This window comes from Ursus americanus, chromosome 34 (genome assembly GCF_024610735.1).
Source record: "Ursus americanus isolate L20-20 chromosome 34, mUrsAme1.1.p, whole genome shotgun sequence".
Taxonomy (NCBI): Eukaryota; Metazoa; Chordata; class Mammalia; order Carnivora; family Ursidae; genus Ursus; species Ursus americanus.
Window position 1 is genome coordinate 13,690,772 of NC_142160.1, and position 26,094 is coordinate 13,716,865.

Sequence of the window (26,094 nt, forward strand, 5' to 3'; positions counted from 1 at the left end):
CTAGTTATTGTGGCTTAGATCTGTGGAGTCATATTGGATGCGTCTATTTCTCAGTGACAATCATTAGTTTTCCTGCTACCATCTTTCCTATACCTAAACACACTGTACAACATTGACAGGTAGGTGTAAATCTTAAATTATTGAGACTATCCACAGTTAATCCTAACTCAACTACCCAAAGTAATCTCTGAGTATTTATCATGATCAATGATAATACTGGGAGAGGTAGTCCCAGTGTGGTCTACTTAACATCCATATTCTTAGTCTCATGTTTTTATCCTCTTCCTTCCTAGATACAATGTCTTCCCCCTCTTTTCTACTCAATGATCTCTTCCCATTCAACTTCCCACAACCAGGAGCCTTTCCTGATTACTGCATCCTGTGGTCATCTCAACCTTTTCCGAATAATTGCCTTGACACTGACCGTCTCCTCTGGGCCACACAGTGGAACGTGGGCTCTGTAAACTGTCAGCACCAGACAGCCATAAAAGCAAACCCAGGATGGGCCCAGGGTCAGATGCCAAGAGAGCATTGACGGGAGGCCTTGAATTGAGGTGGGATTGTACTCAGGGTCAAAAAGAGAATTTTCACAATAGATATATGTGAATAAAAGGAGTATGAGAATCCAACTCTATGGAAAAGTCTGAGAAACAACCAGGAATATGAATTGGAGTAAATCCCAAATATCCCAACTTTCAGTAAGAGCTCTAGTCACTGTGTCTTGACTATTGAACAATCCCAGGCAACAGAGCAATTTAGGGAAAATGATACAGGCTGTGCTCCTGAAAGACATGGATCCTAATCCCAGTCCCCCAGTTAGTATCTGTGTGATCTTGGGCAAGTTACTTGAACTTTCTAAGCCTTGCTATGTTCATCTCTAAAATGGGGATAATAGGAGCGCCTGGGTGGCTCAGTCGTTAAGTGTCTGCCTTCAGCTCAGGGAGTGATCCCAGGGTCCTGAGATTGAGCACCGCATCGGGCTCCCTGCTCTGCTGGGAGCCTGCTTCTTCCTCTCCCACTCCCCCTGCTTGTGTTCCCTCTCTTGCTGGCTTTCTCTCTCTCTGTCAAATAAATAAATAAAATAATAAATAAATAAATAAATAAATAAATAAATAAATAAATAAATAAATAAAATGGGGATAATAACAGAAAAATTATAAGGCTGTTGTGATGATTAGCTAAAATTAAACAATGTCGATAAAGCTCCTGGTAAATGCTCGGTAATGGTAGCCATTAAACCTTTATTCTGGCTGAGGTCAGTCGCTCTGTACGTTGAATAAAAACCACTGTCTTTATGAGGTATAAAGACAATATCATCACTATATCACTATATAAATAAAGCATAGCATCGAGGAATGTCAGCCCACATCTTAATTATGTAAGAAATATTGCCTTCCTTTCTTTTTTCCTTTCTACCTTCCTTTTTTTTTTTTTCTCTCTCTCTCTCTTTTCCTTTCTACTTAACTTTTACTCTGATATGGACTGGTGGGAAATTCAATCTCAGTGATTCTTAGGATTCCCCTCTTCCTTTAGTTTTGGGCCAAAAGTCCAGAGTCATTAGGACAGCCTCTTACACATTGGCCTCTGTCTATACTGAATCCTGCTGAGATGTTCACCATGCCCAGGACTCTTTCAGATTTCTTGCCACATTTGGGCTCCAGGGATCTTTGGTCAATGTGAGAATACTAGATCGAAGTCCAGTGTCATAGGAAGGAAAGAAGGAAGGAGGGAGGGAGGGAGGGAGGGAGGAAGGAAGGAAGGAAGGAAGGAAGGAAGGAAGGAAGAAAACAAAAAAGATAGGAAGGAAGACAAGGTGAAAGAAAGAAGCCATTAAGCCCCAGATACTTGAGTTTGCTTATTAAACAATAAATTATCAAAAGAAAGTCTTCTACGAATTCTGGACAGAAATGAACTATCTGGAATAAAGCAGAGTGGAGAAGAGCTGAAGAACTAAAGCCATGGAAAAGCCTAAAGTCTAGAGTATTGCAGAGAATTTTTTTATTTGCACCTTGAATTTTCTCTTCCTCTCATAGAATAGACATGTAATGTTCAAAGGGTATTTCCAGTTGACTCAGACAAAGAGAATGTACTGTTTATATGAAGCAGGAGGAACACCATCGATGACTTCTTGTTTTGACCTTACCCTAACTTGGTTACTTAACTCCATCTTTGGGGGTCCAAGTTTCTTCATCTGTAAAATGAAGTTGTTGTAACCACAAACTGTTAAAAATATAGTTGAAGGGCACCTGGGTGGCTCAGTCCGTTAAGTGTCTGACTTTTGATTTTGGCTCAGGTCATGATCTCAGTGTCCTGGGATAGAGTCCCACTTGGCACTCTGCTCTCAGTGTGGAGTTTGCTTGAGGATTCCCTCCCTCCCTCTCCTTCTGCCCCTCCCTCTTGAATAATAAATAAATAAAATCTAAAAAATATCTATATAGTTCAATTCTAAAATTCTCTAGGTCATCTGATTGAGAAAAAATGATTCCAGAGGGTGGACTTTGCCATAGTTTTCAGAGTCACCACTATAAAAGGGAACAATTCAGAGGCAAAAGAACCTATTCCTCCTCCCAACTGTCCTTGCTCTTTAGCTCCATCTGTATTATTGCCCGGATGACTTTCTATTCTGATTTATAGTCATTTGCTGTCAAGTCTTATCTCCTCGTTTACAACTAGAGTTTAAATTCTTCAAGGAACGGATTCAGCTACCCAGACATCTCCCTTTCCCTTCCTTCTTTTCTCCCTTCCCCCTCAGACAGATTCTCCTTGATCAGAGTAAGCACTAACAAGAATTATTTACAAGTGAATGGAAATAACCAACTTTGAGAACTGAAGAATGTCCTCTGAAGGTCATTTATTGACCTCTCCTGGAAAGTTGTTTCTGTTGCCTACAGTCTAACAAACTGAAACTGCTTTTGCCCTAAAATAGTTATTTTAAAATTTTTGTTATTGTGCTTAACTCTTTACAGGAATTTTCTCTTTTAATCTCACAACAAGCCTGAAAAGTAGGTATTAATATCACTTCTAGATAGAGAAACAAAGGCTCAGAGGGATTCAGGGATTTGCCCAAGAGCACTCAGCTACTAAGCGGCAGAAGCAGGATGTGATTCCTCATCTTTTAGATTCCAAAACCCACATCCATGTAGTAGAGATACTTTCTAAATTCTTTAAACAGAGCTGGTAGTAATTGCCTCACAATTGAAGAGGCAAACTGGTTTATGGGTACTCACAGAAGAAGAACAACAATGGCAAATTTGGAAAGAAAACTTTCTCCTCCCAGTTTAGTCCAAACAGAGGTCTCTGATTTTAAACAGCGTTTTTGTGGTATTTGGCACTTGAATCTGCTAACATGGTGCTCACACAGGTTTGCCAGGAGTTTGCAAACGCCATTACTCTGCTCTTAAGCAACAGAAGATTTCAGTGAGAGAAAAAGGAAAACATTTTCAGTACAGAGATCTAGGAATGAAACGGATTGACCCAATCCCATTAGAACGATTTAGACTGGAAATAATAGCCTTTCGCTTTCAGCTTGTTCTGAGTAAGCAACTATTTTCAATGTGCATCCCATAATGACTCCCAATTCTCTGAACACTGAAAACCCTTTCAACATTCTCCATAGGAAAATGAAGGCTACTATTTGCGGGGAGGAGGAAAAAGATACCAGCATTGCATACTGACTGTTCAAGTCTATAACAAACACTCCATGGAATGTCTCTTGTGTGTATATTTTACGCTCAATCCACAATGAACACACATTTGAACATGAGATTTGTCTTTTTTCTCCCAAAGAACAAGTTTCTGTAGATATTTGTGTCTAATTAAAAATCAGGACAGAACTTACTTGTCTGTGCTTGAAAGTCATTTTGCCTTAAGAATCCCTTCTTTATATTCTTGTTCAGTAAGGGCTTTATTGACTACTGAGGCCTTCTTTTAGCTTGACTGTTTTAATATGATATATAATATGGAAGTTTTAATATGACATATAATACAGAAGTCAACCCATCCATTCCTCTTCCATTTATACCTTGAAAAAATTCATTGCGGAAGAATACACATCTAGAAGTTTGTCATCATGGATACACCCCAGTAATTGTCTGTTGTTGACTAACTACTTACCTCACACAGGTGAGAGCACTGACCTCTCTCAGTGTTATTTCAGGCACTATGACTCAAAATCACTGACTAGTAATTATGGAGAACAAACAAAATTTTGGATTACAGAACATTAATTTTTTTTTACATTTGGTTGAATATGTCCTTTTTTTTGCCTGTACCTACATAGTTTTATTTATTTATATATAAATAAAATATGTAATTCATGTACATTTATACATGTATAAATAATTCTTTAGTCTTTAAGTAGAATTTTCTTATTGGAGTTCATAGTTAAGTAAATGAATGAGAATCTCATTTAAAAATCTATGTACATATTGTACTTATGTTCAGTGGGTTTCTATAAATTATAATAAAATCTTTTTACTGGCAAATATCCAATAATAAACTGATAAATGAATGAAAAATAGGACTGTTACACAATTTGTTTCCAAACAAGCTGTTTGGAAACACAAGTTGTTTCCAAGGATGATTGAAGTCTGATCAATTCAACTCCCAGGATCCATCACTTCTGAGGCTGAGACCTGTTTGTGGGTTGGGTGAGTATGCACGTGTGTGTGCCCATGTGTGTTGATGTGTACAGAATATGACACTAAAAGCCATAGGTCACAAACTGCTGGTTATTATCACAGATGTGTTTTGATTTCTCAGCATGATGTTTTGCAAACTTAAACTTATTGCAAACAGATCAACAAATATCAATGAAGGCAGATTTCTTAAGGATGAGAAAAGAGAAAAGGTGGCAAAAGCAGGCCTATAATTTCTCATAGCAAACATTGGCTGGAGTCAGGGAGAGACTGAAGAAGTCACTGGGGCCATCCTTTCCAGCTCTCTCCTCCCCCCCTCATTGCTATACACTACCTACCCAGTCTCTGCGGGTGTTTGGGTCTGAGGCCCTTGCTTTGAAAGAAATTCTCTAGTGCTTCCTTTTAACATGGTTGGATTAGTCACTGACTTTGTGGATGGTGACTCAGAGTAAAGAAGTATTGGAGCAGTCTCAGGTCAGCTCAATGCCAGGTGTAACTGAAGGACACCTGTTTAGGAGCTCATGGGGATGAAGAGCCATAGGAAGAGGAGAGAACACCTTCACAAATCCTTCCATAGATGGGAAAAAGGAAATTTGCCAAACTTCAATCATTATTGGAAGTAGCTTGAAGTTGTGTAACAGTCCTAAATTTATCGGTTTATTTTGTCGATATTCCCAGTAAAAAGATGTTATGATAATATATAGAAGCCTTCTGAATATAGGCACAACAAGGACATAGTTTTTTTAAATAAAGTTTTCATTTATTTACATAAAGCTGACAGTGTGTATTAGAAATGCAGCCCTTGTTTTTTTCTTACCCTTACGTGTGGGAGGGAAGTTTCTGACTGTAAATTTGTCCTCAGCACACACTCGTTTATTAATCCAAGGATATAGGCGCGTATAGTGCATGTAAGCCAGCAGGCTTGGCTTCCATGGGATGGAGCAGAACTAAGGGGAGGTTTGGCAATTACCCTGGTCATTACCTTGATAAAAACAGCAGATCTATTTCTGTTTTGTGATGGATATTTCGGTTTTAAATTAGTTCCATTACTATAAGACCTGAATTGGTTAACTAAGGTGATTTGCAAACTGGCGAAAGTCTCCTTCAGGATGAAACAGGTATTGCCTGCTTATGCCTCTCTTGCTAGGTAGCTTTTAAGTGGATTCATTGTGGAAGGGTCAGCCCAAGAGGTTCCTTTTAGATCTGTCGTATAAGTCACTACTTCAGAGCCCTGGGATCTTGTGTGTGAGCCACTCCTCTGACCCCCCAGGAGAGTGTATGTGTGAGAGAGAAGGCGATCCAGGCACAAAGATATGCGCGGTTGTGAAGGTGAGCTCACACAGCAGGAAATGACACAGGCAGGGGCCATGTCTCTTTAATGAAACTCCTCAGCTCCCCTACTACTGTCTGCCTAGGTTTGGGTTCTGAGTTTCTTGGCAGGCCAGCATGGCTTTTAGGAGATGCCAGGCCCACTTGCAAATATTGTTGCTCTAATTCTGCCTAAGTTGCAAGTTCTGGCCTGAGGTCATGACCCCAAACAGGAAGTGCCTCTGAGTTTCTCCAAACTTGGTATGTGGATGAGGGGCGGAGTTTAGCACATAAACACCCAGCTGCCAGCTTTTCGTGTTTACAAGGGATCAAGAATAGGACACTTAAGGTCAAGAATATATCCTTTCTTCTTCCTCCAAAGGAGCAAATAGTGTTGTCTTACACTCTAGGTGAAATGCAGACTTTAATGCCAGAGATATATTTGGTTTGGAGTTTTTCTTTAATGCCACCCAAACTCATTCTATAATTATTATGGGCCTCAAAAAACTGCATGAATAAAAAGTGACTTCAAATTAATTTGTATACACATCTGATCCATTTTTGGGTGGAAAGTATAAAGCCAAAACATTGGGGAATGGAAAAGGGGGAGGGAAAATATCTCCGTGTTTGAGGTGCAACTAAAATTTAACTATAAAGTAGTGTTTGAGTAGAATGGTAGAAAAACAAAAAACAGGGTTGGAAGGTGTCTCAGAGGTCATGTCCAACCCTCTTCCTGAGGATGCATGAATCACCAGCCTACTCCGATTCCTTCTCTCTGAACTGTGTCATTTTTTTTTTTCGGGTTTTTGCTACTTCAGGAAACCACAGTTGTTGGCTGATAGAAAAATTACAGCAGTGCCATACAAAGAGAGAGCTATTTCTGCCCCCCTGGCAGTAAAGTGTTAACAGTGCATAGTATGTATTAGACCTTGCACTGAAAGAAAATGCTGTTCTTAGCTGACTATCAAGACATTTTAAAAACAAGGTCTATACTTCTGATTTTTGAGCTTTTACTATCAGGTTTCCTGCATATTCACGGATACCAGTAATGTTCCTCCAGTGAACAGCCTTGGAACCAGCAAAATGCGTTCTCTACAACATTATCATTTCCATTAATTTGAGCAAGTGTTGATCAGTATAAATTATTTATGTGAGCACTGGGAGCCACCTCCCTAGGTGCAAGGCAATCTGTTAAAGATTTGCTATCATGCTACTGAATGGGGGTGGGGTGGGGAGAAGTACATTTTATGAGTCATAAAGTTTTAGGAACATTAGCCCTCATGCTCACATTTGGAAATGAACTCTTAATGAAATGCACTGAAAAATAAAAAAGAACCCAAAACAACACCATGGAAACTTAAATTCACCAATGGCATAAGTCAGAATAATGGGGGGGGGGACCCAAACCTTGGTAATATGCCAAATATCATGATCAAAAGGGAGATTAGAAATGGTCCTTAAGGCAGGGAAGGACTTAAACTGTAAGATCGGCTGGCTCATGACTTAGTATGAGTTCAGAGAAAACATGTCCATTTGTCATAGCTTCTCTGAGGGACAGGAGAAAGTGAGAAAAGCAAAGAAGGTGGTCAGAGAACCAGCACTCATTGTGTTTTTTCCTATATTTATTGGTGTCATTGAATCTTGCTGTAGTTGTCTGTAGACAAGGTCTAGCTTCCAGGGATAGCCAGATGGTTCCTCTACTGCAAGTAATTGGCAATCAGCACAGTTATTCTAACTTCTCCATGTATGTTAATGCATTTAGTGATTGCAGCAAGCCTGTGAGGTAGGTACTATCACTAATCCCATTCCACAGTTGGGGGGAACTGAGACTCAGTGAGGTTAAGTGCCCTGTAGAAGATCACACAGCTAGCAAGTAGAAGAACCAAGAATTGAACTAGGCAATTGAGTTCTCAACATCGTAGTCTTAGTCTTTGTGCTAAATGACTTCTCAAAGATTTAGTTCTGTGTTTTACAAAGTGTCTTCTGAAATTCATCTGCATCAGACTCTCCTGGGGTGCTTTGAATTTTCTAGGCTAGTATATCAGAATCCCTGGGAGTCAAGCCTGAGAATTTGTATTTAAGAACTCTCTTTTGCACACTGAAGTTTGAAGATCATTGATCTAGGGAGTGGGGGAGAGAGATGGTGAGAAACTCCTTTTGGCTTTCAGGACTCAGAAGCACACACTATCAAACTCTTCAGATTTTGTATATAAGATCACGTCATCTGCAAATAGAAATAGTTTTACTTCTATCCCAATCTGGATGGCTGTTATATCTTTTTCTTGCCTAATTGCCCTGGCAAGAATCTTCAGTATATTGTACAGTGGAAGTGGCAAGAGTGGACACCAAACCCTTGACTTGTTCCTAGCTCTCTAGATTTTGAAGGGAAGAATTGACAGTTTAAGGCCAATGTATTAGAAATTCACCACTGGAGGCTGTAGTTTGGTGTCTTCTGTTCCTGACTGGATTCTATCGAGAGAAGCATACATACCAGAAATATCAAACGTACTTCTAATTCATTCCCAGAATGGGAATGTGGTCTTCCCATCAGGGTCCCAGGCAGTAGAGCCAAGCTCATAGAGATTCTTAGTAAACTCCTAATAAAGATGGATGACACTTCCGAGACTATTGTAATCTACCCTCTGGTTAAGAAACACTGCAATGTAGAAGCCAAGCTTCAGAGATATCCGATGTCACTTAATTCCTGTGAGAGTCCCCACGAACAGTGCTCTCATAGAGGTAAAGAAATAAAGGGGCTGTTCTACTTACTATGTCTGCCTAAATTACCTCCAAAGTAAAAGGTATAAATCAACCATTGATGCTCATAGAATTTTGTTGGTCAGACTTAGAGTGGATCACTTACTCTGCACCATGATGTCCGAGACCTTGGATGGATGACTTGAAAGCTAGGGGCTGGGAACAGCTAAGACTGATTCGCTAACATATCTGGCAGTTGATACTGATTGTCAACCGAGACCCTAGCTGGGCTGTCAGCTGGAATGCCTCTATGTGGCTTCTCCGTGGGTCCTGGGATTCCTCACAACAAGACGGGTGAGTTCCAAGGGCAAGAATCCCAACAAAGCAGAAACTAAATTGCCTTCTCTGACCTAGACTTAGAAATCATGCAACATCACTTTTGTTGCCTTCTATTTATTAGAAGCAAGTTGCTAAATTGGACCGTATTCAAAGGAGATAAATTAGACTCCATCCTCTGTGGGAAAAGTGTTAAAGAATTTGCAGATATATTTTAAAACTATCACAGGTGCTATGGGGAAAAAAAACAATGTAATAATAATAATATCTAACATTACTGAGCACTTATATGTCAAATCTTCTTCTAAATATTCCGTGTAAATTACCCCAGCCCTCCCACAACCCTGTAAGACAGGTAATATTGTAATCTCTATATTAAATATAAGGAATCTGAGATTGCATAACTTGCCTGAAGCCTAACTTGCTAGAAACTAATGGTCTTGGGATTAAACTCCAGACAGCCTGGCTCTAGAAGTATCTTCATATTCAGTACTGTATACTACATTGCAACTGAGAAATGTGGGATCTGGCCCAAAGTACTAATTTAGAGAGGAATCTATTATGCTTCAAGTGTTTTCTATGCCTGGAGCCCCATTCTGAGGAAAGATGACCACTTAATCTCTCTGTCCTATCTCGATTGACCGACCAGGCAAGGGTATATCCTGTTGGCCAGCATCGGTAGTACCCCTGAAGCAGGGTGGGAGAGCTCTATAGAACTACTTCAGGGTTACTAAGTGAACCCATCAGATCCTACCTTTTGGCGGAACTTGAATGTAAGTCTATCCAAGGGTAGTTGACCGTGCATGGATGGGAAAAAGGCAGGAGATACATGGAAAGTCAGTCAGAAAGCCTCCAGGGGAATCAGAAGCCCTGGGAAGCAGGAATTAAGAAGCAGAGAGGAGAACAGATAGACGTGTGTTCATATGAACAAGAGCAGTAAAAGCAGAGGCAGAGAGTAGTTAGTGCCGGTAATAGCAGAGGATTAGAGCAAGCAGATGCCCACATCTAAGGAGTGCTTGCCAGAGTGAAAGTAGCAGACTGGGTGTATATTTACTAGAGCTACTCTTTTGTACCTTAAGCACCTGCTGTGTTTAGCACTTGGTGAAGTTTGGCTGTGCTCCCTCCAACATTCCCCACCCTGTGCATCCTTAAAACAAATCCGTGTTATCTGAGGTAACACGAGCCTCTGTCTTTCTGTTCCTTATACCTGAGATGCTCGCACCCCTGACTGTTTCACTAATGAGTCATGTGACCTGGCATAGGTCACTTCCTTATTTGCCCAATTTTCTTCTTGATAAGGTGTCATTTGGACCAGATGATGTCTAGACTCATTTCTAGCTCCAAAGTTTATTATTCTAAACTTTGACATGAAAGGGTTGGTCACAGTCCAATTGCAAAGTCATGGCAACCCCCCACCCTCTTTATTCCCACTCCCTCTCCAACCACAGAGTGATTTAAAGTTGCGATTTCTGGGGCGCCTGGGTGGCACAGCGGTTAAGCGTCTGCCTTTGGCTCAGGGCGTGATCCCCTTGATCTGGGATCGAGCCCCACATCAGGCTCCTCCGCTATGAGCCTGCTGCTTCCTCTTCCACTCCCCCTGCTTGTTTCCCTCTCTCGCTGGCTGTCTCTATCTCTGTCGAATAAATAAAATCAAATCTTTAAAAAATAAAAAATAAATAAAATAAATAAAATAAAAAAAATAAAGTTGCGATTTCTGTCTCAAGGAATCGAAATGCAGCGCCAGCGTGCAAAGTAGCTATGCAGCCTCCTGGCAGCTCCCACGCAGGCTTCCCTGGGTTTGTGTGATGTTTTCTGTGGAGCCAGCAGGCCAGTGTGTGCTGACCTCTCCTTCTCTCATTTCACAAGACACTTCGTTTGCTGGAGAGAGATGAAAATAAATCACGGGAAGTTGCAAACATAATGTTGGGAACTGAAGTAAAATGTGGAAAGGCTGCTGGGTTTGGTGTGGTCAGAGGTGACTGTAACAACTGTCCAGGAAGGAAATTGAGAAGGGATGGTTTTACAGATTCTGTTTCATCTTAAACTTAAAATTCAGTTTCATCTCAAGCAAGATTTACAGTGAAACAGACCAATACTTGCATTTCAGAGAAATGGGGGGGGGGGACAGAAATTTGGACCTGGAAAGGCCTACAAGGACTCCTGTGTTAACCTCTGCCCCCTCACACACTTCCATCCGCACCTTCCCTACATGAGTTTGGATTTGGAGGAAGCCATCAGCAGAGCTCCAGATGGAACATTTGGAGACCTGGAAACAGTTTTGGCTCTGAGATCCACTTATCATGTGGCTGTAGGCAAAACCTTCTAGGGGTTCTCAGTACTTCCATTTGTATACTAAAGATGATACTGTCTATTTTTGCTTATGTCACTAGAATTTTGTGCCAGTTAATGAGATATTAGGCTCTATTCTCCCCAGTTTCTTAGTCAATCCCATGCACTAGTCCAAATGTTTCGGGAGGGCTACAGGTTAACTCTTTCAAGCTGTCAGGGGATTGTTTTATGTATCACTAGTGTATTGAACTAAAGAGCATCCTCGTATGGTCCACTCAGAGAATAGAGCTGCAGAAGTGCCCTGAATGGTCTCAGTGGTACCCTAGGGGCCTGCAATAGTTAATGGGCTTGCCTCTGGTTTGGCTGATTTGATGCCAAGACATGACATAAGACACAGGAGAAAGAGTAGGCTGAAAAATCTTTACATAGGGGAACATTTAGAAATCCATTAGTAACAACTAAATGGCACTTCCCTTTCACTCCCTCTTCCCCTGCCTGCTCTCTCTTTCTTACACACACACACACACACACACACACACACACACACACACACACACACACATTATAGTCCTGGTATTATAGTCCTGCCTGGAATAGCAAAATAAAACTGAGCTGAGTGGGAAAGGTGTTTTGAGTTCTCGGTGAAAGAAATAAATACATCTCACCCTTGACTGCCCCTTTTTATTCTAAAAGTTCATTGGGTGGGAGCATTTTTCTCCCTTCTTCTTTTCTCTCCATATTTACAGAAGCCCAGTTACTCACCTGAGTCATGGGTTATTTATTTCAAACTGGGAATCCAGTGAAGAAACAGTCTTCTGTGGGTATACTAAGAAATTCAGAGTGACAGGTAATAAAACTCCACCTATTGCCCATCAGCAGGAGGATAATGTTAAGATTCCTGAGGTTGAAATTGAAGGACCTTCTTGGTTGGGTCCCAACCTATGTTTGCTAGTAGAATGGAAACTTCCTAGGCAGCTTCCTTTGTCCACATTGCTCATCACAGCAGGGCATTTTGTGTCCATCATTTTGAACCTCAGAATATAGTGAACCAAGAGTGGCCTGATGTATTTGACAAGTTACCTGTTAGTATGACAGAACAGTGACAGCCTCTTTTCTCCACACCTGTGGAGGCTTTTCCCTTTAATCAGCCAAATGAAGGTTGCCACATAAAATATTTTCTTGTTAAAAATTTTCAACACTGCTCTAATTTGGACTAAAATGCTTGTATTAAAGTCCTGAGGATTAAAACATAACAATAGCGGTGTTCTTTTTTGTTTATTGGTATATCCCAACAAGTAGCATAGTGCTTGACAGATAGTTAGCATTTAATAAATATTTAAGGAATGAGTAAATGAACATTAGTTCTCATGTTTCTCACTATTCCCATTTTCCCCCCATCGATTGTGGGCCCAGCAGGTAAAGTAAATGAGTGAAGTCAGTGAATCCAGATTTATACATTTTGTTTGTGGTAGGAACTGTGTTGAACTGAAAAACACATAATCCTGGTTACAATGGGCAGCTCTTGCCTATTGTTGCTACATAGGAGTATTGGACCAGTTCTGCCAGATACTCTTATTTTCAAGAGAAGCTGAAAATCCTTATTTGTATATAAAATCTTCAGATTTTCAAATAATGGCTCAAAAATTTAGAAGTATTCTGTGCAGTATTAAACAAATTAAAGTAATTCTAAATAGAGAGATATACCATGTTCATGAATTAGAAGACTCAATATTATAAAGGTGCAAATTCTCCCCCAAATGAACCTGTAGATTCAATGCAATTTCAAATTTTATTTTGTATAGGTGAGAATGAGTCAATTTTCAAATACAAAGGGCTAAGGTAGTGAAAGGAATCATGAAGAAAAAGAACATTGAAGAACTTACACACTCCCAGATGTGAAGTATATAAAGATAGACAAATAGAACAGGGTCCAAAAGCAAAAACACATAGATTTTTCACTTGATTTTTGACAAAGGTGACATTGTAGTACAGTGAGTAAAGATAACCTCTTAAATAAATGGTTCTGGGATAATTGGATATCCATATAGAAAAAGATAAATCTTGATCTCCACCATACACAATATATAAAAATCTCTTCTAAATGGATTATATATGTAATATGAAACATAAAACAATAACTCCAAGGAAGAGATCATAGAAGAGTATCTTCATGGCACTGGGGGAGGCAAAGATTTCTTAAACAGTATGCAACAAATATTGGCCGTAAGTTAAAAGTAAGAATTTCTGTTTATTAAAAGATACCAATAAAAGAGTAAAAAGGATTGTTATGTAAAATACATATTTTACAAATGAATCATATGCAGAATATATTTTAAAAATATGTATAACAATAAGAAAGAAATATACAACCCAATAGAAAAATAGGCTTGAACTTCATAAAAGAGGATGCCTAAATGGCCAGTAAACAACTGTAAAAAGTGGTCGTCACGCTAATCATTAAGGGAATGCATGTTACAACTGCAACGAGATACTGGTGGTGGGAGTATAAACAAACACAACCACCTTGGAAAACTGCTTGGTCGTATCCACTAAAGCTGAGCACACGCCTATGCTGTGATCTAGCAATCCCATTTCTGTCAGAAATGTACACAAAAGACACGTACCCAAATGTTCAGAGGAGTTTCATTTATAAAACCTCCAAACTGGGAGCAACACAAACTTCCACCAACAACAGAGTGTATAAATAAAATGTGGTATATTCATAAATGGAATACTATGCAGCAGTGAGAAGGAATGCATACTTGTTCCCGGGAACAACATGGATGAATCTCATTCACACACACACACACACACACACACACACACACACACAATTATATACACCACATGATTCCATTTGTATAAAGTTCAAAATCCGACAAAACCAATGCCTGGTGATAGAAGTCAAGATAGTGATCACTTTTGGGTAGGTTAGTGACAGGCAGGGGGCAAGGGGAAGACTTATTGGGTGCTTGTAGGTGTTCTGTTTCTTGATCTGGGAGAAGTTACATGGCTGCATTCAAAATTTGTAACAATTTATCAAGCTGTACATACACAATTTGTGCATTTTTCTGAAAGTAGGTTATACTTTTAAAATCTAGATTGCTTAAAAAAAATACTGTGCAGGCCAAACAAAAACATAACTGTAAGTCTTGTAGAGTTCATGGGCCTACAGTTCGTACCATTTATTCTGGGTCAAATTTGTGATTGAGCCAAGCTGGTATCTTCACCATTCATATACTTCTGTTATCTCCTTCTTTGGAATTTTGCTTATGTCCTGTGTTTGTCTGAAATTCTCCCCCCATTCCTTTCTACCATTCAGTCTTTCAGAGCCCACAGTGGGTCTGATTTTTTAGCAATTATGATCTATACTGCTCACCTGAATCACAAATTCGTTCATACTTTCATTATAATTTAGAAGTATAGGCCTTGTCTCTTCAAAGTTGTTCTCTGGGTCCCAAATGCCAATCTCTATAGATCCATACAAAATGACCAAAATGAAGACAATGTAGCTTTTATTATAAAGCTAAAAACGTTGTATCTAACAGATCTTTATTTTGCAATTAGTGACTTCTTTATTCTTTTAGCATTAAGATAGATCTCTTTCACAAAATGGTGGGATTAACTGATGTGAGTATAGTGTTTAAGGGATTTGGGGGCCAGACCGGTTGTATTGAAATCCCAGTGTTGCTGAAGTTATTGACTTCTGTGGGCCTCAGTTTCCTGAAAAGTGGGGGTAATAATTATATACACACATACACACATGCACATGTGCACACATGCATACAAACATATACATATATAAGGGTGTGTGCAATTATATATGTCAGTAATATAACATATATTATAATATGTTGATGATATTAATAATTAATCATGTTTTGTGTATATTTATAAAATGTCAGAGGGGTTATAGATAAAGCTCTTAGACCCATGTCTGGCATATAGATTTCACTCTGTAAGTGTCAGTCATTTTTATTGTTTAGCTAGACAAAAGAAACAGTTGAAGTCTCTGTCTTGTATGTCCCTTCCATTTTCTTTTTCCTCCAGAAAACTTATTAGTCCATGAAATTCAAAAGATTCAGATCCGTTCTACTAGGTTATATGGTCTCCGAGAGCATGGCCCACACCTTATATTTCTTTTAAGCATATAATGATATATGAATAGCTACTCGAAAGTATTGATGAAGTATGTGTTTCTGTTTATAGTCTCAATTTATTCTAAGCCTATTGATATGCCTCTATGATGAAATACAATGACATATATTTCTGTATATATTTTTGCGTAATACCATGTAGTAAATGTTAACTAAACATCAGCCTTCTCAAAATTTAAAAACTTCTATTGTAAATTCTGTCTTCTTTTCAAGATACTTTCCTCAACAAATGATCAAGAGTAAAGCTCTAAGAATAACAGCAAAAATGCAAACTGGGGAAAAAAATCCCCCCTGAGGTTCAGACAATCTGCTGTCTTTTGGTATAATTAACTTTGGGATAAGAAGATGTTAGGAAAATGCAGAATGAAGGACAGACACCATACACTGAGCAAATACTCTGGTTGAGTTTAATTAGCGGTGATCTTCATAACACTGAGGTGATTGTTTGTTAAACATAGCTGTCAGTGACAATTGGCTGGGGTGAAGGAGGTGGCAGTAACTGTCTGAAAGATAAGCATTATGACTTCAAGGCAACACAACAGAAACTAACGAAGGTACTCATCAATCTTGAAACTGTTCCAGATAAAATTTGGAGCTGTAGGGGTGGAAAGGAGGCAACTGAGAGAAGGAATCAGGGTTGGAAGTCTAGAAAAGTACCTTTGGGGAAAAGGAGGAAATTTCTCCTTTTTCCACCCTTATGATCCTCAACTATAAGTGCCTGCTTTCTATACACAACTTATATCTAAGACTCTGTGGGGCTATATTTTCTTCAAGGCTAAAGTAAAGGAGTAAACCTAATTTCTTGGGCAGATTTCAATTTAAACCACTATATTAACCACAAGATGACTTAATGGGCACATTAGACATATTTTAGGAATACTCCAAATGGCAGAATCTTGAGTGTCATTCTTATTTGAATCACAGAGCTTTTCTTCTAAATTTCCTTTATAAGAAACTTAAATTTCCTGAGTAGGATGGTGGGGAGCATGAGGAAACACTTTTGGAAATTTTATTAGGGTGGCAAAGAGGCACAGGTGCATAGCATAATTATTCCATCTACACTCAATTTCATTGCCAAGTGGGACCAGTTGGTGCTTCTAAGGATTCCACTTGACTGACAGATCACAGAAACTTGAGCATTGAGGCATGAGGCATGATACAGCAACTGCTCATGTTTCCAAAATTTGAAGAACGCCCTAAATTTCAAGGGTGGGGGAGTGATTGAATTAACCTTATCAGGGAGGTGCTCCTCCCTCTAATAAAATTGTTGCGTGGGCTCCTCAGTTGACCTTCAATCTCAGATCTGTGTCATGACCTGTGGTCATTATTATTCCATCAATAGGCTTTACCCTATTTTGACTCAAGAATAAGGAATTAGAGAAAGGCTACTATGGCAACTCTGTCAATAATTCACTATTAAAAGGTGCGTTTCAAGAAGAGGAAATAACACTGCTACCTATCAGAATTATTCCTGTTTATATGATGTATACATATAGTGCATGACATATGGATTTTGAGCAAATGCATCTTGGTTTATGGTTCCTACTTCCCCTGTATTCTTTGTTAGTAGGAGGTAATCTTCAACTGATCCCAGGCAAAGATCTGAGCTACTCTCATGTCTTTTCTGTTGAGCAAGGTAAACAATGGTCCTATGGTCATTTTAAGTCATAAACATAGCTTTAATCCACTCTTGACAATGTCCTGGGCTATCAGAAGTCAAAACTCCAAATATAATTTAACATCAAATCTCTCCTGCCTCAAATCTGAAATCCTGAAATCTCTCCTGCTTCAGCCTGAAGCCTCCAGTAGGAGTGGGAGCAAGTTTGTCTCCTCTTCCTCCTTCATGTTCTCTGCTCACCTCCTCCCTAGGGTCAAATGTAGCATGGGAGAAGGGAGAGAGAAATGCCGAAGACCGTTGTCTACTTGGCTAGGTGGCTTTGGCTCTCTGACTTGGCAGATGGTAAAAGCAGCCTTTTCTGGAAATCTTGGCTGACAGGGACTTAGGATAAAAATGGATCCTTTCTCCTGTGTGGCAGTCTCATGGACTCTTCCCCTGCTGGGCTTCTCTCTCCTGTAGTTTGATTTACCTCTATGGATGCATCTGTATCCCAAGTGTTCACTAGCAACCCCTCGCTCAGTCCTTGGGTATCTGGAGTACACATCCAGCCTTCTTCCACTAAGGTCACCTCATACCTCCACGTGGCCCAACTCAGCAGGACACAGGAGTGTAACAGAGACCATTCTCTCCTGAATAGTTCATTATGGCCAAGAGGAAACATCCGTATCTCTTGCTTGGGCAAACTCAGAGTGGGTAATTCAAGCCCAACACAACAGCTTTCTGTTGGATCCACCACAAAAGCAGTTAATTAGGCCATCTCCTACCTCTACATTTCCCAAGGACCATCCACACTCTGCCTTAGTTGCTTCTAGTGTGGGTCAGGCAAGAGTCTTCTACTGGTCCCAACTATTGGAAAGTGTATTTTGAACCATGCTTCTCTCCTTAGGGCTTGAGACCTGAAGGGGATGGAAGAGATTGACAGGTGGAAAATGAAGATTCCTTTTTATGTCATCCATCTGCTTGAGACATCCAATTGCCATGCAATAGGTTCTTCAGAGGGCCATTTCTTCCTAAAACCCTGTTTGGAGTTGGGTGTGTCTCGTTTTTGACCGGGATCGATCATATTAGAGTCCTAAGAACCCAATTCTACCATCTTGTTATTTGTGTTTAGTTTGCAAAGTGTGGAATCTTATTGTTTCAGTGGTTTCTCATTGTAGCAAGAATAAGTCCCAAAAAAGAGACATGCCAACCCCTTTTTGCTGGTGAAAAACAGAGTTTGGAAAGAGTAAATGACATGCCCAAGTTCACAATGGCTTTCACTGACACTGTTTATTTGTTGAATGCTCCCTGGGCTAAACTCCTTAAGGGATCTTGTCTTCATGTTTTTATCATTGGCGCTAAGGGCATAGTAGGCAATAAATAAATATTTGTCTATGGAATGAATCCAGGACTGCTAATGCCTAGTGAAGGGGTTCAGAACATGCCACCCCCAAATCCACCACTTTGACATATTGATCATTTTGAGCTAAAGGCACTTGAGAAATAGCAGATGCAGAAAGAGCTCGCTGATCTTCCCCTTTCTACCTAAAAGCTGGTCATAATATGTCCTATGAAGAAGGTGCCCTCCCTGTACCAGGAAAAGAACATTCTTATCACCAGAGACAGGGAGTCAACACTGAAGTGGATCTGTACAAAGACACCTACTAAAATAACCCCCATCTTCCATTAGTCCCCCCCCATCTATTTCTTAGTTGCTGTCCCACAATTTACTGCCTCAGCCCAAGTCCCTTTGTCTTGTCACATCCTCACACTTTATGGTTCGTTTCAAAAGGTATATATGCTTTTGGGACTATGGCTTCTTCGAGTCTTCCTATTCTTTTTGATGAATCCTGTGTACACATGAAAATATTGAACAGAATTTGCATGTTTTTCTCCTGTTAATCTGTTTTATGTCAATTTAATTCTTAGGCCCAGCCATGGAACCTAGGAGGGTAGAAGGAACTTTTTCCTCCTCTGCACTAGGCAAGTCCTTTTCCCTCTGTACACCAACTTGCCCCCATGCAGGTCATCTGATTTCTGACCTCTGAGTCAACTCAGCCCCTGGGATCCGCTAACAATCCAGTTCAATCCAGTTCAGTCAGGTCAACTTAAGGCCAACCCAGGATGCATGGGTTTAAATTTGGTAAATCAAAGATGTTCAAAGCTCAGTGAGGGTTATAGTCCATTCTACCCTTATAAATATTTATTATATATTTTATTTTATAAATATTAATGCTAGAAATGTGGGTTTATTTTATTTTATTTATTTTTAAAGATTTATTTATTAGAGAGAGAGCATGAGCAGGAGGGGCAGAGGGGGAGAGAGAGAGAATCTCAAGCAGACTCCCTGCTGAGCATAGAGCCCGATGTGGGAATTGATGCAGGGCTTGATCCCATGACCCTGAGATCAGGACCTGAGCCAAAACCAAGAGTCAGATGCTTAACCAACTCTGCCAGCCAGGCACCCCTGGATTTATTTTAAATACAAGTTTTCTCCATTTGAAAGTACCATGTTGGCCAAACAACATACCTGTAGGTTGCCAGGATCCATCTTTGCCCTAAATTGATTTTGGAACTATTTTCTTTTTCCTTATTTCACACCAACCTTTTCTTTTCTTGGGACATGGCTCGGGATTAGAAGGGACTCTGGAGGTAAGGCCCTCAGTACTTAAGGACTTGACTCAGCCTACCCCCTTCCACCAGTTTACATCAAAGAGAGAGAGAGATCTCATTTCACAATCCTCAGGGAACAGGAGAACTTGTGTTTAGAACAATGCTTCACTTTTATTCAACTGGAGGATGAAATTCTTGCTTTATGCAACACTGCAAAGGGCTTCTCACCACCATCTTACATGTATCATATATACATATCCATATGTTACTATTGTTTGCGCAAATCTGAAATTTACTCACGTTCTGAGTGAGCAGTTCCAGTTGTCCTGTTCATGGCCATTAAATGATGGCATGTTACAAGGCATGCTGAGAAGCGGTTGATAACAGATATTTCTGTAAGGGCCAGCCTCCCTCCGCTTTAGATGTCTAGTCCCACGCTGACCTCAGGGATGTCAGGGGCTCTGACCGAGTATTTGTCTGTGACGGATTGTGTCATTCTTCCACTCACCCAGTTGCTTGTGCTACAGCTATCTTGGGTCTGGATGCAAATATTCAGTCCCTTGAGTGTTATAACCTATGCATAATCTTTTAGCATGCTTGAGGGAGGGTCTAGATTTTCTGGAGCACTGAGCAAAAAATTGTTTGTCTGTTTTTTAATTATCTGGGCTACGGCTTTGAGACTCCAGGAACTTTTGATATCAGATATTAACAATAAACAAATTTGCAAGGCTGTTTGTGTGTGTGTGTGTGCATCGTGGTTATTACTACATGCTTCATTTGATAAATATGTCAGTGTACGTCGCTTGTGTGGTGTGAATAGATGCACACATACATATCTTTTTATTGTAAATAAAAGACATGGCATTTTAAAAGATCAATGCTAACTGGCTATTGTATTCCATAGATTGTAAAGAAGTAAAGCTTTCATTAACTGCTTGCATTTATGATTCAGTTGGTGCAGAGAGGTTTTCATTTCTGACCTAGATACTTCAGGTAGCTTGCTTCTGGGAAAAATAATGGGTAGTTAAGCAACAACAACAACAAAGACCCATGCCCTAATTAAAATCCCTAAAATGTTTTATTTCCTTATCCATTGTCTTGAAACTGTATCACTAGGTTAAGAAAATGGTTTTCTGGGTTAAATCAGAATGCAATTGCTAGTTAGGAAATGTCAGGTGTACATGTGTTGCATTTCACCTCTGTCAAAGTGTTTTAGGTTTTATTACAATCCTAATAAATTGGGGACCCCAAGGTTTTGGTCTCTGAAGAATGTAGCATTCGAGAAGCACAGTTCAGTAGACAATCTCATCTCTTCTCCCAAATCAAAAAGGAAATCTGTTCTTTGCTTGTATCTCTCAAAGGACATTCCAGGAATCCAAGTCATAGCCATCATGCGTCCTTTTCTCTCCTTTCTTCAAGTCTTCTATATTTTATTACTTATGACAAACTGCCCCCTTCTCCTTTCCCATCCACCCCACACCTAAGCTCTCTCCTCATCTACGTGGCTCGTGCTCTGTCTTCCCTCCCTCTCCCTTCCAGCCCTTTCATTGTGAGCCGCCTTCTTTTCTACAGGTTCTCTCCCTCCTTTCCTATCAGTCCGGAAGATAGATGGGAATGGGGAGGAGTGCATTGGTCTGGTAACTATCTAACGGTGGCCTTGGGGGGATTATGTAAATATCCCTCCTTTAATCATTTTTATCTTGTTGCATATGGCATTAAAGAGTTTAAAATCTGGCTTGTTTTCGACAATATGGATCAAAAGACAAAGAAATTGGTATATAATTGTTCACAATCGAATGTTCTGGAGAGAATGAGATTGGGCTCTTTAATCACTCAAATGGTGTTATTCCCTGAAGTGGTCTCAGGACTATCAAGCTACTCCATTCTGTGCCTATTAGGGTAACAAGGCTGTCTAGGCTTGGTGTCTCCATATGTTGTCAACCTTTAAGAATGGCAAGAGAAGAATTTATCAGTAGCGATTAAAGTAGTGCTCAGCCTTCAAACTGCTCCACAGTCTGGCACCAGCTTCGGTTTCCTAGCCATGTTCCTGTGCACAGTACATTATTTATATCTCTATTAATAGAGCAAATTGTCTTGAATTATGGATATTCGTGTACACACAGTCTGCTCTAATGGATGATCAGCTCGGCAGCGTCTTATACACAGCAGGGGCCGAGAAAGTGATTGTTGGGCTGACTTGAACTATGTTCTGTGCTATGGATTCTCCCACTCCGGGGCCAGTTTCTGCGTGACCTTGTTTTGTTCAATGGCTAGCAGAGTACTTGGACATGGTACATATTTCTGAAAGAGAGATGGAGCGGCAGTGGGGCTAACATCATCAGAATCTGGACGTCTTCTTTCCACCAAACTCAGCAAATATCTCCTGGGCAAAGATGATGTGAAAGACACTGAGTGAGGCACCCCGAGAGACACAAACTTAAAAACGACTCAGTGTTCATCTTTGGGAATCTTACTGTCTTTGCACATACAATATAATTCATATGGAATATAAGGTGAAAGAGAGCAAACCCATTATTTGCTGGCCTGTTAAGACACGTGTGAGCTGGGGCGCCTGGGTGGCTCAGTCATTAAGCGTCTCCCTTCGGCTCGGATCATGGTCCCAGCGTTCTAGGATCAAGCCCCACATCCGTCTCCCTGCTCAGTAGGAAGCCTGCTTCTCCCTTTCCCACTCCCCCTGCTTGTGTTCCCTCTCTTGCTGCCTCTCTCTCTGTCAAATAAATAAAACCTAAAAGAAAAAAAAAAAAAGACATCTGTGAGCTGTGAATGCATATGTGTATTTGGAGTATTTTCTACCGGGGTTCACCGCTTAGTCCTTCCCTGGCAATATTTCTCAATTATTTTCTAGAGATTACCATGAAATCGGTAAGTGCAATGATGTCATTAATGCTTGGAAGAGGAATAAAGGGTAAACATTGCGTAGGCAAATATTATTGAGGAAACCAGATCAGCCATTACAGTGACATCTCATTAACAACTGTTGCTGAATCTTTAGTCCTGGAATGTTTTGTATCCCTAAGCAGGATAACCCTCCCGTTGGTAACCACTGGCAGTTTCGAACTCACCTAGGCTGGACTGTCTTGGTTTTTCCAATCTTCCTGATCTAACTTCTTTATACTTTGGCATTTACTTTTGACCAAAATTCCTGTATCCTGAACCATTCTTCAGTAGCTCTAAATTGCATTCCATGAACTGACTCTGGTTGAGTTTGTATGCGAACCTGGTAGAAACTTTGAACTTCGTGGTGCCATCTGTACACAGTCTGATTTGTGGAAACACAGGAAATTGAAACTGGGAGGTACTTTATGGAATAGTCAGTAATAGGAAGAAAATGATGAGGACCCAAGGAGAGTGGTAGTAGTAGTGGGATTGTGGAGCTAGTGAAGTGTAGCAGTAATCAGAGGATTGGGGGTGAATGTGTCTCCCCTCAAATCTTTATGTTGAAGTTCTAACCCCCATCACCTCAAAATGTGACTGGATTTGGAGTTAAGGTCTTTAAAAGGGTGATTAAGTTAAAATGCAGCTGTTGAAATGAGTCTTAATTTAGTCCGAGCAGTCTCATTATAAGAAGAAATTTGGACACACAGAGGGATATGAGGGATGTAAACACAGAGGAATGACCATGTGGGATGGTTAATTTTATGTGTTCACCTGGCTACACCACAAGGTGCCCTTGATACTTGGTCAAAATTATTCTGTATCTTTCTGTAAGAGTCTTTTTGAATGAAATTTACATTTAAATCTTTGAATAAAGCAGATAGCTCTCCATGACGTGGGTGGCCCTCATCTAATCAGTCGAGAACCTGAATAGAGTAAAGGTGGATGTCCCCCATACCAGAGGGAAGGCTGCCAGCAGTCCACCTTTGGATTTCATCTGCAACATTGACTCTTTCCAGTTTACCAGCAGACTGCCTTTGGACTCAAAACTGTAACTTGCTTCCTGAGTCTCCAGCCTGCTGGCCTTTCCCATCAGATTTTAGGCTTGCAAGAGCAGGGGGAGGAGCAGAGGAAGGGGGAGAGGGACAAGAACAGTCTGTACTGAGCACAGAGCCCTACATGGGGCTATATCTCACGACCCTGAGATCCTGACCTGAGCTGAAACCAAGAGTCAGATGCTCAACTGATTGAGCCACCTGGTGCCCCTTATTTTTCTTTTTTATCTTAAAACAAATATATTTGGCAGAGAATTATTTTATAGTAGAATGAAGGAAGGGGATGCCATGCTAGGGAACAGTACAGAAATGCCAACATGCTTATAAAATTCAAACATACTGCTGGTCTTTTTATCCTTTAACACACACACACACGCGCGCGCGCACACACACACACGCGCGCGCACACACACACACACACACACACTTATTACCAAGTTACAATGATTGTTTAGCTAAAAATTCAAGTTAGTCAACAAATGCTATGGTTTGAAACAGGATTTCAGGGGCACCTGGCTGCTACAGTCAGTGGATCACATGACTCTTGATCTCAGGGTTGTGAGTTCAAGCCCCACCCTGAGTGTAGAGATGACTTAAAAATAATTTTTTTTTTAAAAAAGGAAATAAGATCACCAACATAATCTCTATCAGTGAATCTATTAAAGAACAAATTGTGTCAATGTTCATGTCGGGAGAACAGGAAGTTTTATTTAAAGTTCTGTTGAGACACAGGATGGTTAATCAGTCACCTTAGATCAGAACGTCTGGTGGCTTATAGGTATCTGCCAAAATGCTCAACAATAAAACCAAATATTTACCAAATGCTTAGTAAACTCAAGGCACTGTGTTAATCTGCAACAATATAAAGGTAAACATGGGTTCATGTTTTCAGAAGCTCATGAAATGCAAAAACACGAAATCTAAACATTTGTGGAATTATAAGCCTATTTTCAATCATTCTTGTGCACTAATACCATCAACACAGGTAAGAGTTTTTAAAATTGACCTTCATCATGGAATCTCAGAAAAATTTCTTGGGCTACTAATTTTTCATGCTCTAAACATTAATCACCGCTTTTGTTTTGGCTGCGAAATGTTTATGGTATTTCCTATAAAGGCTGTGTGCCATCTTCACAGAGCTTTAAATGCATCCTCTGATCCAGAGCAAGCAACCTACTGAGAGAACTGTCTCACTTTGCCCTTCTATTTTGCTTATTGCTCTCTGATGTATGCCCGATGAGAAAAATATAAATGCTACAAGTGCTAGAAACATGGTAGGTAGAAAGTCACATGAGTTGGAAAGAGGTAAAATAATGTGGTAGGGGCACCTGAGTGGCTCAGTCGGTGAAGCGTCTGCCTTCAGCTCAGGTCATGATCCCAGGGTCCTGGGATCAAGTCCCGCATCGGGATCCTTGCTCAATGGGGAGTCTGCTTCTCCCTCTGCCTCTCCCTGCTGCTCCCCCTGCTTGTGCTCTCTCTCTCTCTCTGACAAATAAATAAATAAAATCTTTTAAAAAATAATAATAATGTGGTAAAAACAACACAGGCCCGGAAGGCAGGCAAGCCAGCCCTTCCACCTTCTAACTGGCTGGCTTTAGTCATCACCTGGCCTTGGGGAGGCTCGATTTTCTCCTGTTGTGTAACAGGAGTAGAGCAGTTTCTCTTCTACCTATGTCATTGGGTTGTGTAAGGCTCAGACAGGAAATCTCCTGAGTCCCGCAGTACCACACAAATGTGACTCACCACAGTGAAATGACGTCACCCGTTAGATTAACTACACTGGAAAATTGTCAAAGTTGTTGCTATTACCCTCCAGAAGTCTGAGTAGACAGAGATAGCATTCACCTGCTTTTATCTTTCAGATGGGTGTGGGGGTGAGGTGGGACAGAACTGGAGGAGGAGCTGGAGAGCCCAGTTGACACTTGTGTAACATTTGTAGCTCATGAAAAAATGCAATGAACTAAAGGACTTTGAAGGGACTGACTACGTGTTTTTTATTTCATAGTTCATGACATGTTTGCAATGGATTTCTCCAAATTTTCCTCCAAAGCAAGTGAAGACACTGAATGATCCAACTGGATTTGAAAAATTACCTCTAAATTTTAAAAATGCATTAACGGCTGGTCCTTAGAAAGGAAATTTCATATAAAACAATCACAATATATCTTCCATCCCTTAAAATGGAGATAAAGCAATCATCCTATAACTTCAACCTTCATAGTAACCTTAGCTGATTAGTAGCTTTGGAGAAAAACTAAATAAACTAAGATGTACTGTGCTCCTTCCTCTCCTCTCTCCTAACATGAACTGGAAGTCTGAGTCATAAAATAGAGGCCTTAGCCACTAGTTAGAATTCAAGACTTGTCATTTCTGTGGATGCAATCCTTAAACATGATGTATAAAAAAAAAAAAACAAACAATACCCTCTAGACATCTAATGCCTGATGTTTTTGAGGAGAGAGAGAGAGAGAGAGAGAGAGAAAATGTGTGTGTGTGTGTGTGTGTGTGTG

The 26,094-nt window shown here is 40.2% G+C and overlaps 1 protein-coding gene and 1 long non-coding RNA gene across 2 annotated transcripts in view; one reads left to right on the plus strand and one right to left on the minus strand.

Moving 5' to 3' along the window:
* Positions 1-9,976, minus strand: part of LOC148107176 (uncharacterized) — a 30,793-nt gene extending 20,817 nt beyond the window's left edge. The window contains exon 1 of the long non-coding RNA XR_015722872.1: positions 9,733-9,976. This is a non-coding gene — a long non-coding RNA (uncharacterized LOC148107176). The remainder of the gene's footprint in view (positions 1-9,732) is intronic.
* Positions 1-26,094, plus strand: part of TMC1 (transmembrane channel like 1) — a 362,945-nt gene that overhangs the window by 89,871 nt on the left and 246,980 nt on the right. The gene's annotated exons all lie outside the window — the stretch shown is intronic.